The sequence below is a fragment of the Lissotriton vulgaris genome, chromosome 11 (assembly GCF_964263255.1).
Source record: "Lissotriton vulgaris chromosome 11, aLisVul1.2, whole genome shotgun sequence".
Classification (NCBI taxonomy): domain Eukaryota; kingdom Metazoa; phylum Chordata; class Amphibia; order Caudata; family Salamandridae; genus Lissotriton; species Lissotriton vulgaris.
In genome coordinates, this window is record NC_141699.1 from 940399310 (window position 1) to 940411556 (window position 12247).

Here is a 12247-nt window from a genome sequence, read left to right on the forward strand (position 1 = left end):
TGCTAGATGTAGAAACCCAAATACCATGAAGGAAACTGCTTCTTTCCTATTATGTAATAACAAAATGGACTACCACCATTGTATGCTTAAACTTCACCTTGAAGTTCAGTGCCCTAAGAAGGGGCAGTCTTGCAATCAAATTAGCTGGTTCACCCAGGCACTTCCCATCGCTTCAGCGTTACAGGACCTCCAAAACTGCAAGCATTGCTACGCTCAGGATGATCCTATCCTAGATGACAATGGCGGACTGCAGAGGCACGGAAATGTAGCCCATATCGAACATGCTACTTACCAGTATGCATCTGTTCTTGGCATGTAGGGCTGCTGACATTCATATCTGTGCATAGATCGCCGCCTAGTGTTGGGTCCGGATGATTGCACACTGTTGTCCTGGAAGAGTCTTTGAAGTATCACGAGATAGGTGACTCCTCCCCTGGCCTACAGTGCGCATGGGCATCCCCTCCATCCCCAGATTGTTTTTCGCCATTGTGGCAGAGATGGAGTGTAATACAGTGAGTGATGTCCATGCTACATAGTAATTCTGAATGCTACAGCTGCTACAGGCGACGGGGAGGAGGGTGGGCGATATGAATGTCAGCAGCCCTACATGCCAAGAACAGATGCATACTGGTAAGTAGCATATTCGGTTCGAGGCATGTGGGCTGCTGAATTCATATCTGTGCATAGATTACATAGCAGTCCCTCTTGTTAGCGGCGGCTGCCCATGCCAGCTGCAGCAGTCTGAAAAAGAGTTTTGAGAACAGCCTGTCCTACAGCTGCCTGCTGTCTTGAATGTACATCTACGCAGTAGTGTTTCGTAAATGTATGTATAGTGGACCACGTGGCTGCTCTACATATCTCTTCTAAAGGAATATTCCCCAGGAAAGCCATGGTTGCTCCTAACTTACGTGTGGAGTGTGCTCTTGGAGGAATGGTTAGTGTGCGTTTAGCCTTTGCATAGCAAATCTGTATACACTTAACAATCCATCTGGCTATTCCTGCTTTGGAAATGGGGTTGCCTTTGTGCTGTGGAGAAAAGGCAACAAACAGTTGTTTGGTTTTCCTGAAATCCTTTGTTCTGTCTATATAGTACATAAGAGCCCTCTTGACATCTAATGTGTGTAGAGATCTCTCTGCGACATTTTCCGGATTAGGATAGAAAACTGGCAGTTCTATGGTTTGGTTCATGTGGAACTGCGAAATCACCTTAGGCATGAACGTAGGGTTGGTGCGTAGTACAACTATTTGCGTGGACCTGTATGAATGGCTCTTGAATGGTTAGTGCCTGAAGTTCACTAACTCTTCTTAGTGAGGTAATGGCTACTAGGAAAGCAACTTTCCAGGTCAGAAATTGAATCTCACAAGAATGTAGAGGTTCAAAAGACTGGTGAAGGTGGGTGTCTGGGAGGGATCACTCTTTTGAGTCCCTCCAGAAAAGCTTTAAGGGCAGGCACTCTGAATAGTGAGAGGTGCTGCCTGTTCTGAAGATAAGCTGCTATTGCGGATAAATGTATACGAATGGAACTGTACGCTAGATTACATCTGTATAAGTGCAACAAATAACAGATAATGTTCTGAATTAATGCATCCAGTGGGTTAATGTCATTAGTGTTACAATATATGACAAACCTTTTCCATTTAGCCGCATAACATGCTCTGGTTGTGGGTCTTCTTGCCTCCTTGATGATATTCATACATTCTGGCGGCAAGTTGAGGTAGCCAAATTCTAAGACTTCAGGAGCCAGATCGCCAGGTTGAGCTGTTGCGGATCTGGGTGCTGAATTTCGCCATGGCTCTGCGTTAAAAGTCTGGGTGTTAACCGCAGTCTTTGATGCGGTACCACGGAAAGTTCTACTAGCGTGGTGTACCATGGCTGGCGTGCCCACGTCGGAGCAACCAGGATGAGTGTCATCGAGGGTTGCTTCAGCTTGCGTGCCACCAGCGGTATTAGAGGTGCTGGGGGAAAAGCGTACGCAAATCTGCCTGACCAGTTCATCCATATCGCATTGCCCTGTGACTGCGGATGTGGGAACCTGGAGGCGAAGCTCTGGCATTTTGCGTTTTCCCTTGTGGCGAATAGGTCTATCTCTGGATGACCCCACTGTTGGAAGTACGGTTGGAGTACTGATGGATGTATCTCCTACTCGTGCATCTGGTGGCTGTGTCTGCTGAGCAGATCCGCCATCTGGTTGTCCTTGTCCGGGATGTGTTCCGCCATGAGGAAGATGTTCCTCTGAATGGCCCACTTCCACATGCTCTGAGCCAGATGAGACAACTGTGGAGAGTGTGTTCCTACCTGCTTCTGTATGTATTACATGGCAATCATGTTGTCCGTCCGGATAAACACGACCTTGTTGCATAGGTGTACTTTTGAAAGCTTTCATTGCCATGAAGATTGCCATCAATTCCAGAAGGTTGATGTGCATCTTCTTCTGCTGTGTCGTCCATAGTCCCTGCACTGTGTAATGGAGTACATGAGCTCCCCATCCTTGGAGAGATGCATCCGTCGTCAGTATTATCTGTGGTACAGGCTCTTGGAACGGTCGGCCCTTGCAAAGGTTTTGTGGGTTCCACCAATGCAGAGAGTTGTAGTCCGACCGCTCTCCAACACTAGGTCCTTCCATTGTCCATGAGCCTGATTCCACTGACGTGCCAAGCACTCCTGAAGCGGGTGCATATGTAGTCTCGCGTGCGGGACTATGAAGACGCAGGAGGCCATCATGCCTATCAACTGCATGAACACTCTTGCTGGAAGCGAGTGTTGGGGTCTGAATTTTTGTATCAGCAATTGCATGCTGTTTATCCTCACTGAATTTGGCTGAGCTTTGGCTGCCAGAGTGTCTATTGTCGCGCCCAGGTACTGTCGCACGTGGGCGAGCTGAAGATATGACTTTGAATAATTCAACTAGAATCCCAGACTGTGAAGAAGATGAATGGTGTGGGACATGTGGCTGGCACACTGCTGGGCCGTCTTTGCTTGAAAAAGCCAGTCGTCCAGATAAGGGTAGACATGTATGTGCTGTCTCCTTAGGTGTGCTGCTACTGTCGCCAGGCACTTTGTGAACACCTTGGGTGCCGTCGTTACTCCGAAAAGGAGGACTTTGAACTGATAGTGTTGATTTTGAAGAGTGAACCTGAGATACTTTCTGTGTGATGGGTGTATGGGTATATGGAAATACGCATCTTTCAGATCTAGTGTTGCGAGGAAGTCTCCCTGACTGAGTAACGGTAGAACCTGCTGTAAGGTGAGCATATGAAAACGCTCTGACAGAATGTATCCGTTTAGAGGCCTTAGGTCCAGTATGGGTCTGAGAGACCCGTCCTTTTTGGGTATTAAGAAATACAGAGAGTATACCCCTGAGCCTTGGTGTTCTACAGGCACGAGCTCTATGGCTCCTTTTTGCAGCATGCTTACAACCTCCTGCTGCAATAAGTGTAAGTGCTCTGCGGACATAGTACAGTATCTTGGTGGTATGTTGGGTGGAGTGGATGTCAGCTCTAGACAGTACCCGTACTGGACAATGTCTCTCACCCACCTGTCTGTGGTGATGGATGTCCAGACCGGCAGGAACTGTTGCAGTCTCCCCCCGACAGGTGTTATATGGTCGGGGGGCAGTGACAGGGCGTCACTGTTTGTTATTGGCAGAGGATCTGGAATTGTTGTTTCCTCTTCCTCTGCCCTTGATGTTGTTTCCACGATATCCACCCCTGTTGTGTTTATTGTAGGTGGTTTGTGTACCTCCTTTATTATACTGTGTCTGCTGTGTGTTTTGGCCTCTTGAAGGTCCTCTATTATTGGAGCGACGCTAATATGTCCAGTAGTTACCAGAGTATTTAATCTCTCCCTCAGTTCTGCCGAATTCCCAACATCATGGAAACAGGCCCTAGTCACCCCTTTAGTAAAGAAGGCCGGGGCAGATGTTAACAATCCGGCCAATTACAGACCAATATCCCAGTTACCTTACTTATCAAAGGTCCTGGAAAAATTGGTCAACAGACGACTCTCCACATTTCTGGAAGTTAATGGTCTGCTGGACGCATCACAGACAGGGTTTCGGACAAATAACAGCACCGAAACCACTCTCTTGGCGGCGACAGACAGTATTAGAACCAAGGTAGATCAAGGTAGTACAGTCGTTCTGATACTCCTTGATTTATCAGCGGCTTTCGATACCGTACCCCACCATCAACTATTGAATACTTTGGCAGAGAAAGGAATTCAAGATAAAGCACTTGGATGGTTACAATCGTTCCTAGCGGATCGCACCCAATCAGTTCGCCTGGGTGATTATACATCCCCCCCACGACCTATAAAATACGGAGTTCCTCAGGGGGCATCGTTGAGCCCAACTTTGTTCAACGTGTTCGTCTCCTCGTTGGCAACCATCGGCAAAAAGTGGGGTGTCGAAATGTGCTCCTATGCGGATGACACCCAGTTGATGGTTACCATTGATGAAAATGATGACTCAAAAACTAGATTGACGAACTGCCTAACTGAACTGGCAACTTGGATGCAGGACCATTGTCTTAGACTTAATGCTGACAAATCTGAAATTCTACTGTTCGGCAGAAGCACACGTCTGGGACAACAGTTGGTGGCCTAGTGATTTGGGCTTGCCTCCCAACCCAACTATAAAAGCTAAAAATTTAGGAATAACACTGGATAAATATTTATCCATGAAATCTCATGTTTCCATAGTTTGCGGCAGAGGTTTCGGCCTCTTGAAGATGCTTAGACGACTATTTCCTTGGGTTCCGACAGATTGCAGGAAAACATTAGTCCAAGCTCTATTGATGAGTAGGTTGGACTACGGTAATTCACTGTTTGTGGGAATGGCAGACTACCTATTTTCCAAATTGCAGTTGGTTCAGAATGCCGCTGCCAAAGCCATCTGTAATAAAAGGAAATACGACTCAGCAAAAAAATGCATGCGTGAGCTCCACTGGCTCCCAATGAGACAGCGAGCCACTTTTAAACTGTTGTGTATTTCTCACAAAGTCCTTCACGATACAGGCCCCATCATCCTACATGACAGGATTAGATTCCACAAACCCTCTAGAAACCTACGATCTATGACCTCAGGAAGAGCATCTATCACCCGAGCTCGGACTGTCAGGATGGGAGAGAGGGCCTTCTCTCACATTGCCGCAACAAAGTGGAACGAGTTACCTCCTAAACTCAGAACTACTGACTGCTTCCTTTCATTTAGGAAACAACTAAAAACATTCCTTTTTCCCAGGCCAGATCAATAATTTCCAATTACTGCTGTCGTCAAGTCACTTGCAATTCTTTCTCAGCGCCGTGATGTCCTTTCAGGATGAATGTTAGCGCTCTACAAGTAAAATAAATACAAATACAAATACGAAAGGAGCCACCCCGAAACTGCTGTGACTGCAGAGCCCCCATAGACTTTGCAGTCTCGGTGTCTTTTTTAATCTTTTCAAGGGTGGTGTCAACCTCAGGTCCAAATAAGTAGTCCGGGTTAACTGGCTGATTGAGGATAGTAGTTTGTATTTCTGGTTTGAATCCAGAGATTCTTAACCAGGCATGTCTTCTTAACATGACGCTAGTGTTAATGGCTCTGGCTGCAGTGTCAGCTGCGTCTAGCGCGCACTTGATGGAAGCATTGGTTATAAGCTTTCCTTCTTGGATTAGCAGCTCCGCCCCCTCCTTGTACTGATCTGGTAGGTGTTGCAATAGTGTCTCAAGGGTATCATAATGGGCCCTGTCTTATCTGGCTAAGAGTGCCTGAGTGTTGGCAATGCGCCAGATGTTAGCTGCCTGCGCTGCCACCCTTTTTCCCGATGTTTCCAGTACTTTCGACTCTTTGTCAGGAGGAGGAGCATCACCTGTAGTCTCGTAGCTTGCTCTCTTACGTGCATTAGAAACAACTAATGAGTCCAATGGCAACTGTCCTCTTATATAAGTAGGGTCCACAGGGGCCGGTCTATAATTCTTTTCAATTCTAGGGTTCAATACCCTTGCTCTGGTGGTCTCCTTAAAAATTATCAGCATGCTTAAGGACCCCTCTTAGCATGGGCAGAGTCTTGACGGTTCTTTCCGAAGTGGAAAAGGTGTCGACCAGAAAATCTTCCTCAATAGGGTCAGCATGTAGTTGCACATCATGGTTACCCGCCGCTCTTTCAATAAGGGCGTTAAAGGCAGCAGTGTCCTCAGTAGGAGAGGTTTTTACATTGTATGTATGTGTGTCAGGGGCATTCTTTGGATCCCCTGAGTCAGCTGGGTCTGCCCATGGTTGGTTCTGATCGTCGGGATCAGTGTCCACATGATAAGCGGCATCCTCATTATCGTCATCCCTTGCATCCACATCTGAGTATGCGGGTGAAAAAGACTGAGGTTCTTGTCCATAGGATTGCCGAGGTTCCACAAGAACTGGTGATGTGGTTGAATACCTCTTCTTCTTTAATGGAATCTTATAGGACTCCATAGGTGTTTCCGGTATTATTTTCCTCTTATACATGGATAGTCTACCAGTGTCCGAGTCGATGAACTGCCTCGACTCCTGTTCTTCAGGCTCTTCTGTAGCCCCTATTCCCATCGACACTCCTTTAATGGCTCCGATACCCTTTTTCGGTTCGAACATCTTCGGTCGCACCATCGGTGGCAACCCGAATTTGATTGGTGTCGATGCGGTCTGAATTTTCCCGACCAACCTCGGGGTTGGGGCCTTCTTCGGTCCGACCGTCGTAGCCTTCTCTTTGATGCGTTGGAGTGACTCTGACACCTGTTTGGATACGAACGGGGTCGGATGTGTCGACTCGACAGGGTCCTTGGAGCCAGTCTTTGTCTTGGTCTCGGGCCTTGTCCGAGGATCGACCCCTTCTCTCGGGTCGAGCCTCTTGTCTGCGTTGACTCTCGTTGGCGCCGACTTCGTCGGTTCGACAGCCTTGACCTTGGTCTTCGGTGCCCCAACCTGCGGCTCGATGACCTTTTTGAACTTCTCGGTATCGATGGCCTTCTTCTGTTTCTTCGGCTCCGAGGGGTTTGAGGCCTTGGAACCGACCAGAGTCAGCTGCACTTTTGGTTTCGTTTTTGGTAGCGATGCTTTTGGTTTCGATTTCTTTGGATCGACCGATGGCATTTTAGATACCGATGGCTCTTTATATATGTTCGTAGCCGGGCCTTTATGCGGGGCTGTAGAACGATTCGATAGATCTTGGGTAAGGCCTTGTGGCGATCCCTCGACCAGAGCCTTATCGAGTGCTTCATCGTCGGCCCCCGTAACAACGGTTGGGCCTAGCTCCTCGCCTGAGCTATCTTCTACAGTCCCAAGGGCCTCTGCGTCGTCTCCTACCTCATCGACGACGTTTTCTTCTTCTTCCAATATCTCTTCATCTTCGGCGTCATACTCGGAGTCATGCTCCGAAACAGGATCCGAGTGTTCTTCCCAATCCTCCAGATCAATGACCTCTTCGTCTTCGGTCCCGAAGAGGTTTTCTGGATTAGGCGCTGATCTCTGCGACTCTAATCGAGCCGCACGTCTAATCCGAAGAGTTTTCTTCGACCTGAACCGGGCACAGGCCATACAGTTGGCTTCGTTGTGATCCGGGGACAGGCACTTGTTGCACACCGGGTGGACATCGATGTGCGGGTATTTTGCATTGCAAAGTGGACACCTCTTGAATGGGCTTCTTTCCATCTTAGATCGAAGATCGGGTCGAGTGTGGGAAAAAAAAGTCGGATTCCTCGATGTCCTCTCAAAGCAAAGTTATCGGTACCGAACGAAACGATACCGACGCTGTCGAAAGCCTTTTGGCTTTGTAGAAAGTTTTCCTAACTTGAGCTAAGATAGTAACATCCGAACCCAATGGCGGAAAAGAACATCCGAACCCAATGGCGGAAAAAAACAATCTGTGGATGGAGGGGATGCCCATGCGCACTGTAGTCCAGGGGAGGAGTCACCTATCTCGTGATACTTCAAAGACTCTTCCAGGACAACAATGTGCAATCATCCGGACCCAACACTAGGCGGCGATCTATGCACAGATATGAATTCAGCAGCCCACATGCCTCGAACTTCGTATTATATTGTTCAGTTGTTAGCGCTTCAACGCCTGCTCCTGCAGCTCCTAAGCGCTTTACAAATACTTTTAAGGGGCACAAATAAAGCAAACTCTAGACTCATGATGCTATTATCCAATGCAAAGGAGTCTCTTACTTTACCCTCCTTAAATGTGGAATGGCGACTGTGCCTTGCATCGGTTACTGCAGATAACCGTGGCGAAAAGCATCAAGCATCACTGAAACCAGGGAACGAACCAGGTGCGCCACTCCTACCAAGTTGAACCCACTAAACTGTGTTCCTATTTCCGTAAACATAGTTTCAAGCTGATAAGTCAAGGACAGGCACCATGTTGTTCACATACAGCCCATACTTTACGCAAGGCAATTAATTTTGTTGAAGTGTGGATAAAAACATCATGAAACAGGGGTGAATCCCAGCTTGAGGCCTTTCGCCAGACAAATGATCTGCCCCCAAACCGACTCAAATATGTTGACGTGTGGATAAATGCCTAGCTTGGCGGAAGAGTTTGAGATTAACCCTTTGATGCATTTGTTACAACCATCAGCTCAAGGGCCTTACAGGGAATTACCCAATTATGTGTCCTCGTTGAACCCATTCATGTAAATTAAATTATGGATGATTGCTCCATTGTGATACAACGTGTTACCCAAAGCAATGAGTAACCCGCCAAACTAAAAAAAACATGCTGAACTGCTCAGGTCCCCTGCTGGGAGGAATAGGGCAATGCCCGTTCGATCGAACCCATGGAGCAATAGGATCCACCTGGTCACATGCGCGCCTCTGCTCCCATGCACCCTAATCTCGGCGTGGAAGGGTTCCGATGTAAGCTGTGTACATTAGCTGGTAGGCTGGTTGGCAGCACTCTGGATGCCGCAGCCACAGCACCCAAATCGACCCAAGAAACCAAATGGCCCAACACATCTCTTCACCACCAGTCCCTAGAAGGAGTTCCTGTACTGGGTAATGCGTTTGTCACTACAGGAATGGTGTCCTCCCCGTGCGCGCAGTGAGTGTTAACTAATCAGATGAGATATTTTTTTTTTGTGTGCACCTCTATGAAGAGATCTATGGCCCCACCAGGGGCAAGGTAAGCCCTCCCGACACTCGGCTGGTTGCAGCAAGGGTTTCTGAAGAAGAGGGCACCAGGCAGGTTCCCGCCAGGCCCCCAGGGCCGAACCATTTAGATAAGTCCACCCGCCAAGTGATTGAAATCGGAGCTCCACAGAGACAGTACCTTGGAGATTGTAGCAGGCGGCTGCCTGGAGTGAAATGCTGTAACTAACGTTACCCTTGCCCCGGTTTATCCGAAGGAAGAAAATACAACAGAGACAAGGGCTCACAAATCCAAAAACACTTTCACCGCCACCGCCCCCAAATTATGGGCTTCGCCGCCGCAACGTGTGGCTAGATAAGAATCCCTTCATTTCACAACACGGGGTGGTAGGGACCGTGCAAAAAGCAAAAAGAAGGGCAAAAGCTGCGAGGCCCAAACCTACCTCCCACTGCCAAACCTACGTCCTGGCGACATATCTACAAGGTGCACCTCCCTACTACTGGTGCCTCGGAACAGGCTTACGTTCAAACAGGGCCAGTGCCACTCGGGGTCCCTCGAAATGTCCAGCTCATGATTCCCGCGCAATCCGGGAAACATCGTCGCAATACATTGACCATTGCTGCACATTCCGAAAATCCGCAATATCGCCACCTCAGCATGATGCGTCCGTCTTGGCCTGATGCCAACTAGCCCTCAACCGAAGACCAGCAGCTTGCTCCGCCATCTGACCAGCAGGCAAGCAAGTACAGCGCGTCTTGCGGACGTACAGGATGGTGCTCAAGAAGACCTCGGCTGTCCCCTCACTCGAAAGCCAACGTCGTTTGGAGCAGGATAAAGCATCCACACGCAGGACACTGCATGGGTGCGCCGGGAGCCTCCCACAGCACAAGCCCGGCCAAGAAGAACCCAGAAGGGCTGGTAGGGAAAGCGAGGAGGAGAAACCTCCGGGGCTGCCTGGTCCGGGTGTGGGGAGGTGCCACGGCCTAGTTCCGCTAACAGGACCCTTGGAAGCGAAAGCAACACGCTACAAGGGCGGGAGACCCCGGCCTAATCCCCGAATGGCTCGCCAAGTGATACTGCCATGGGGTGGCCTGCGCGAATGAAATACCTTAAACGCGCTTCCCTAACCTGCGTGTGTAGAACGGGGAAACATACACCCAGCATCCTGTCACTCGCGTTCGATGGCCCCTTCTATCGCAGGAAAGCACATGGCAAATGTACCCTGTGGATCAATAGTGCTCCCGCCTGGGGCCTATTTCTCACCGCCGAGGCGGGCATGGGTGCAGAGTGTGTGTTGCCCACATTAGGCCTTGGCATTTGCGGCTCGTATACAGACCAGCCTGCCCTCACCAGCCAGCCCGCTCGGGCCACGCTACCCCACAGCAGCAGCTCCCCCATGGCGGCCTCACCCAGCAGGGCTCAGGACGCACTGGCCGACGGCGGCACAGCTAGGAGCAAGGCGGTGGGGGGGTTACAACACTCACCTCACAAACAACGGATGGCCCCACGACGATGGCCACTGATGCCAGCGACTTATCACGAGGTCCGAGTTCAGCAAGGGGTCACAGCATGCAACGACGACGAATCAACCCTTAGACGCCGTGACAGGTGCGCAAAAGAGGCCGCCAAAATGGTAGGGGAGGGATATATACCCTCCTCAAGTCCTGGCGCCCAGAAAGTGACGACCCTCGCACGCCACAACCAGGCTGGGGGGACTCCACCCTGAGCCCCTGCCCCTGATGGGGGTGTGGGGTGCCCAGGCGACACTAGAGTGCTGACCTCTCTAGTGGCCCCCTGCGGGGGCCTCAGCCAGCCGCAAAGATCAGCTGTGTGCGTCATCACTGCTGCAGTCAGTGTTTGACCATGAGCATGTGGTCATGCACCGTGGATTATTTCCATAAGAGTGCGTTTACATGGAAATCTGCCTAACAAATTATCATGGTCGCACACCACTATTGATCACTTCAGGAATTTCATGTGTGAGATTATGAGCCACACATGACATGCCAAGAGTGTAAGTTAGGCTAAGCAGACCTTTTTTATAACCAGGGAATTACAGCAGTTATTTAGATTTCACATGGTCACCATAATGTCACTTCTTAAGAGACACAAATATTAATAGCTCAGACTTAAGGGTCAGAGACATGGTCAGGTCTTGCTTATATATGAAAAACAGCTTTATTTTGTATCACTTTGTTCTTATTTGACAAACATGTAGGTCATTGGGCAGACATTTGAACCATTTAACCTAGGCTCTACGATTCAAATTGCTGCACAGTTAAGAGGAAAATGCAATTGGTAACAGTACAGAAGTATAATTTACTATTTTCATTCTCACAATAATATTTGCTCTCTAGTACATACAAATCTGAAACATTATTACACCAAATTTGGAATGGCAATAGAATTTCACAGCTCAATTTTCCGTATAACCATTCAGTACTTTGCAAAATCTGCATAACGAAAAAGATGCCAGATTGTATGGAAAGGGTTCGTTTTCTCCATACTTGTATAGCTAAGTTCACAAACCTCGAGTTAAGATTAAATTGAATATGGCTGAGAGCAAAAGTCCATGGAAAAGTAGGACATCTTCACCCCCGTTGTCAGAGATGGCGGAGCTGAAAGTGGGCTTTATAAAGCATCAGGCTAATTCCAATGACATCACTGGATCTGCCAGTAAATGAGGGCAATAGTCTCTGCCAGTTTCCACAACTGGATGTTCTTTGTGAGCATCCTGTGGTAATGGATGGTCACTGAACGTAGGACTATGAACCTATGACAACTACATAGGAGCCGTGAGAATGATTTCTCTGATCAGCATTCACATTCACCATTACCTGTAAGATTATGCTTGTTCTCTTGGAACTCATTTCTAATGTCTACCTCTACCCGTGTATGCCCTCTAAAAGGAATAGGCTAAAGCTCTCTTTGTCGTGCTACTGGTGGTAGACACTTCTCTCTTGGAACCTTTGAAAATATGATCCTGGGCCTGATCATGAGTCCCTACCTTGACTACACCTTGGCAAAAGGATACAGGAACAAATACCTTTTTTCAACTAACACTATTTCTCCAAGTCCATATATGTGCCCATGAACCGGGTGATTTCTTTAATGAACTAATAGCCAAAGAGGAATCTGTGTCACA

General features: G+C 48.5%; 1 protein-coding gene across 2 annotated transcripts in view; it reads right to left on the bottom strand.

Annotated features, from left to right (window-relative positions):
• Nucleotides 1-12247, bottom strand: part of RNF13 (ring finger protein 13) — a 424496-nt gene that overhangs the window by 323518 nt on the left and 88731 nt on the right. The gene's annotated exons all lie outside the window — the stretch shown is intronic.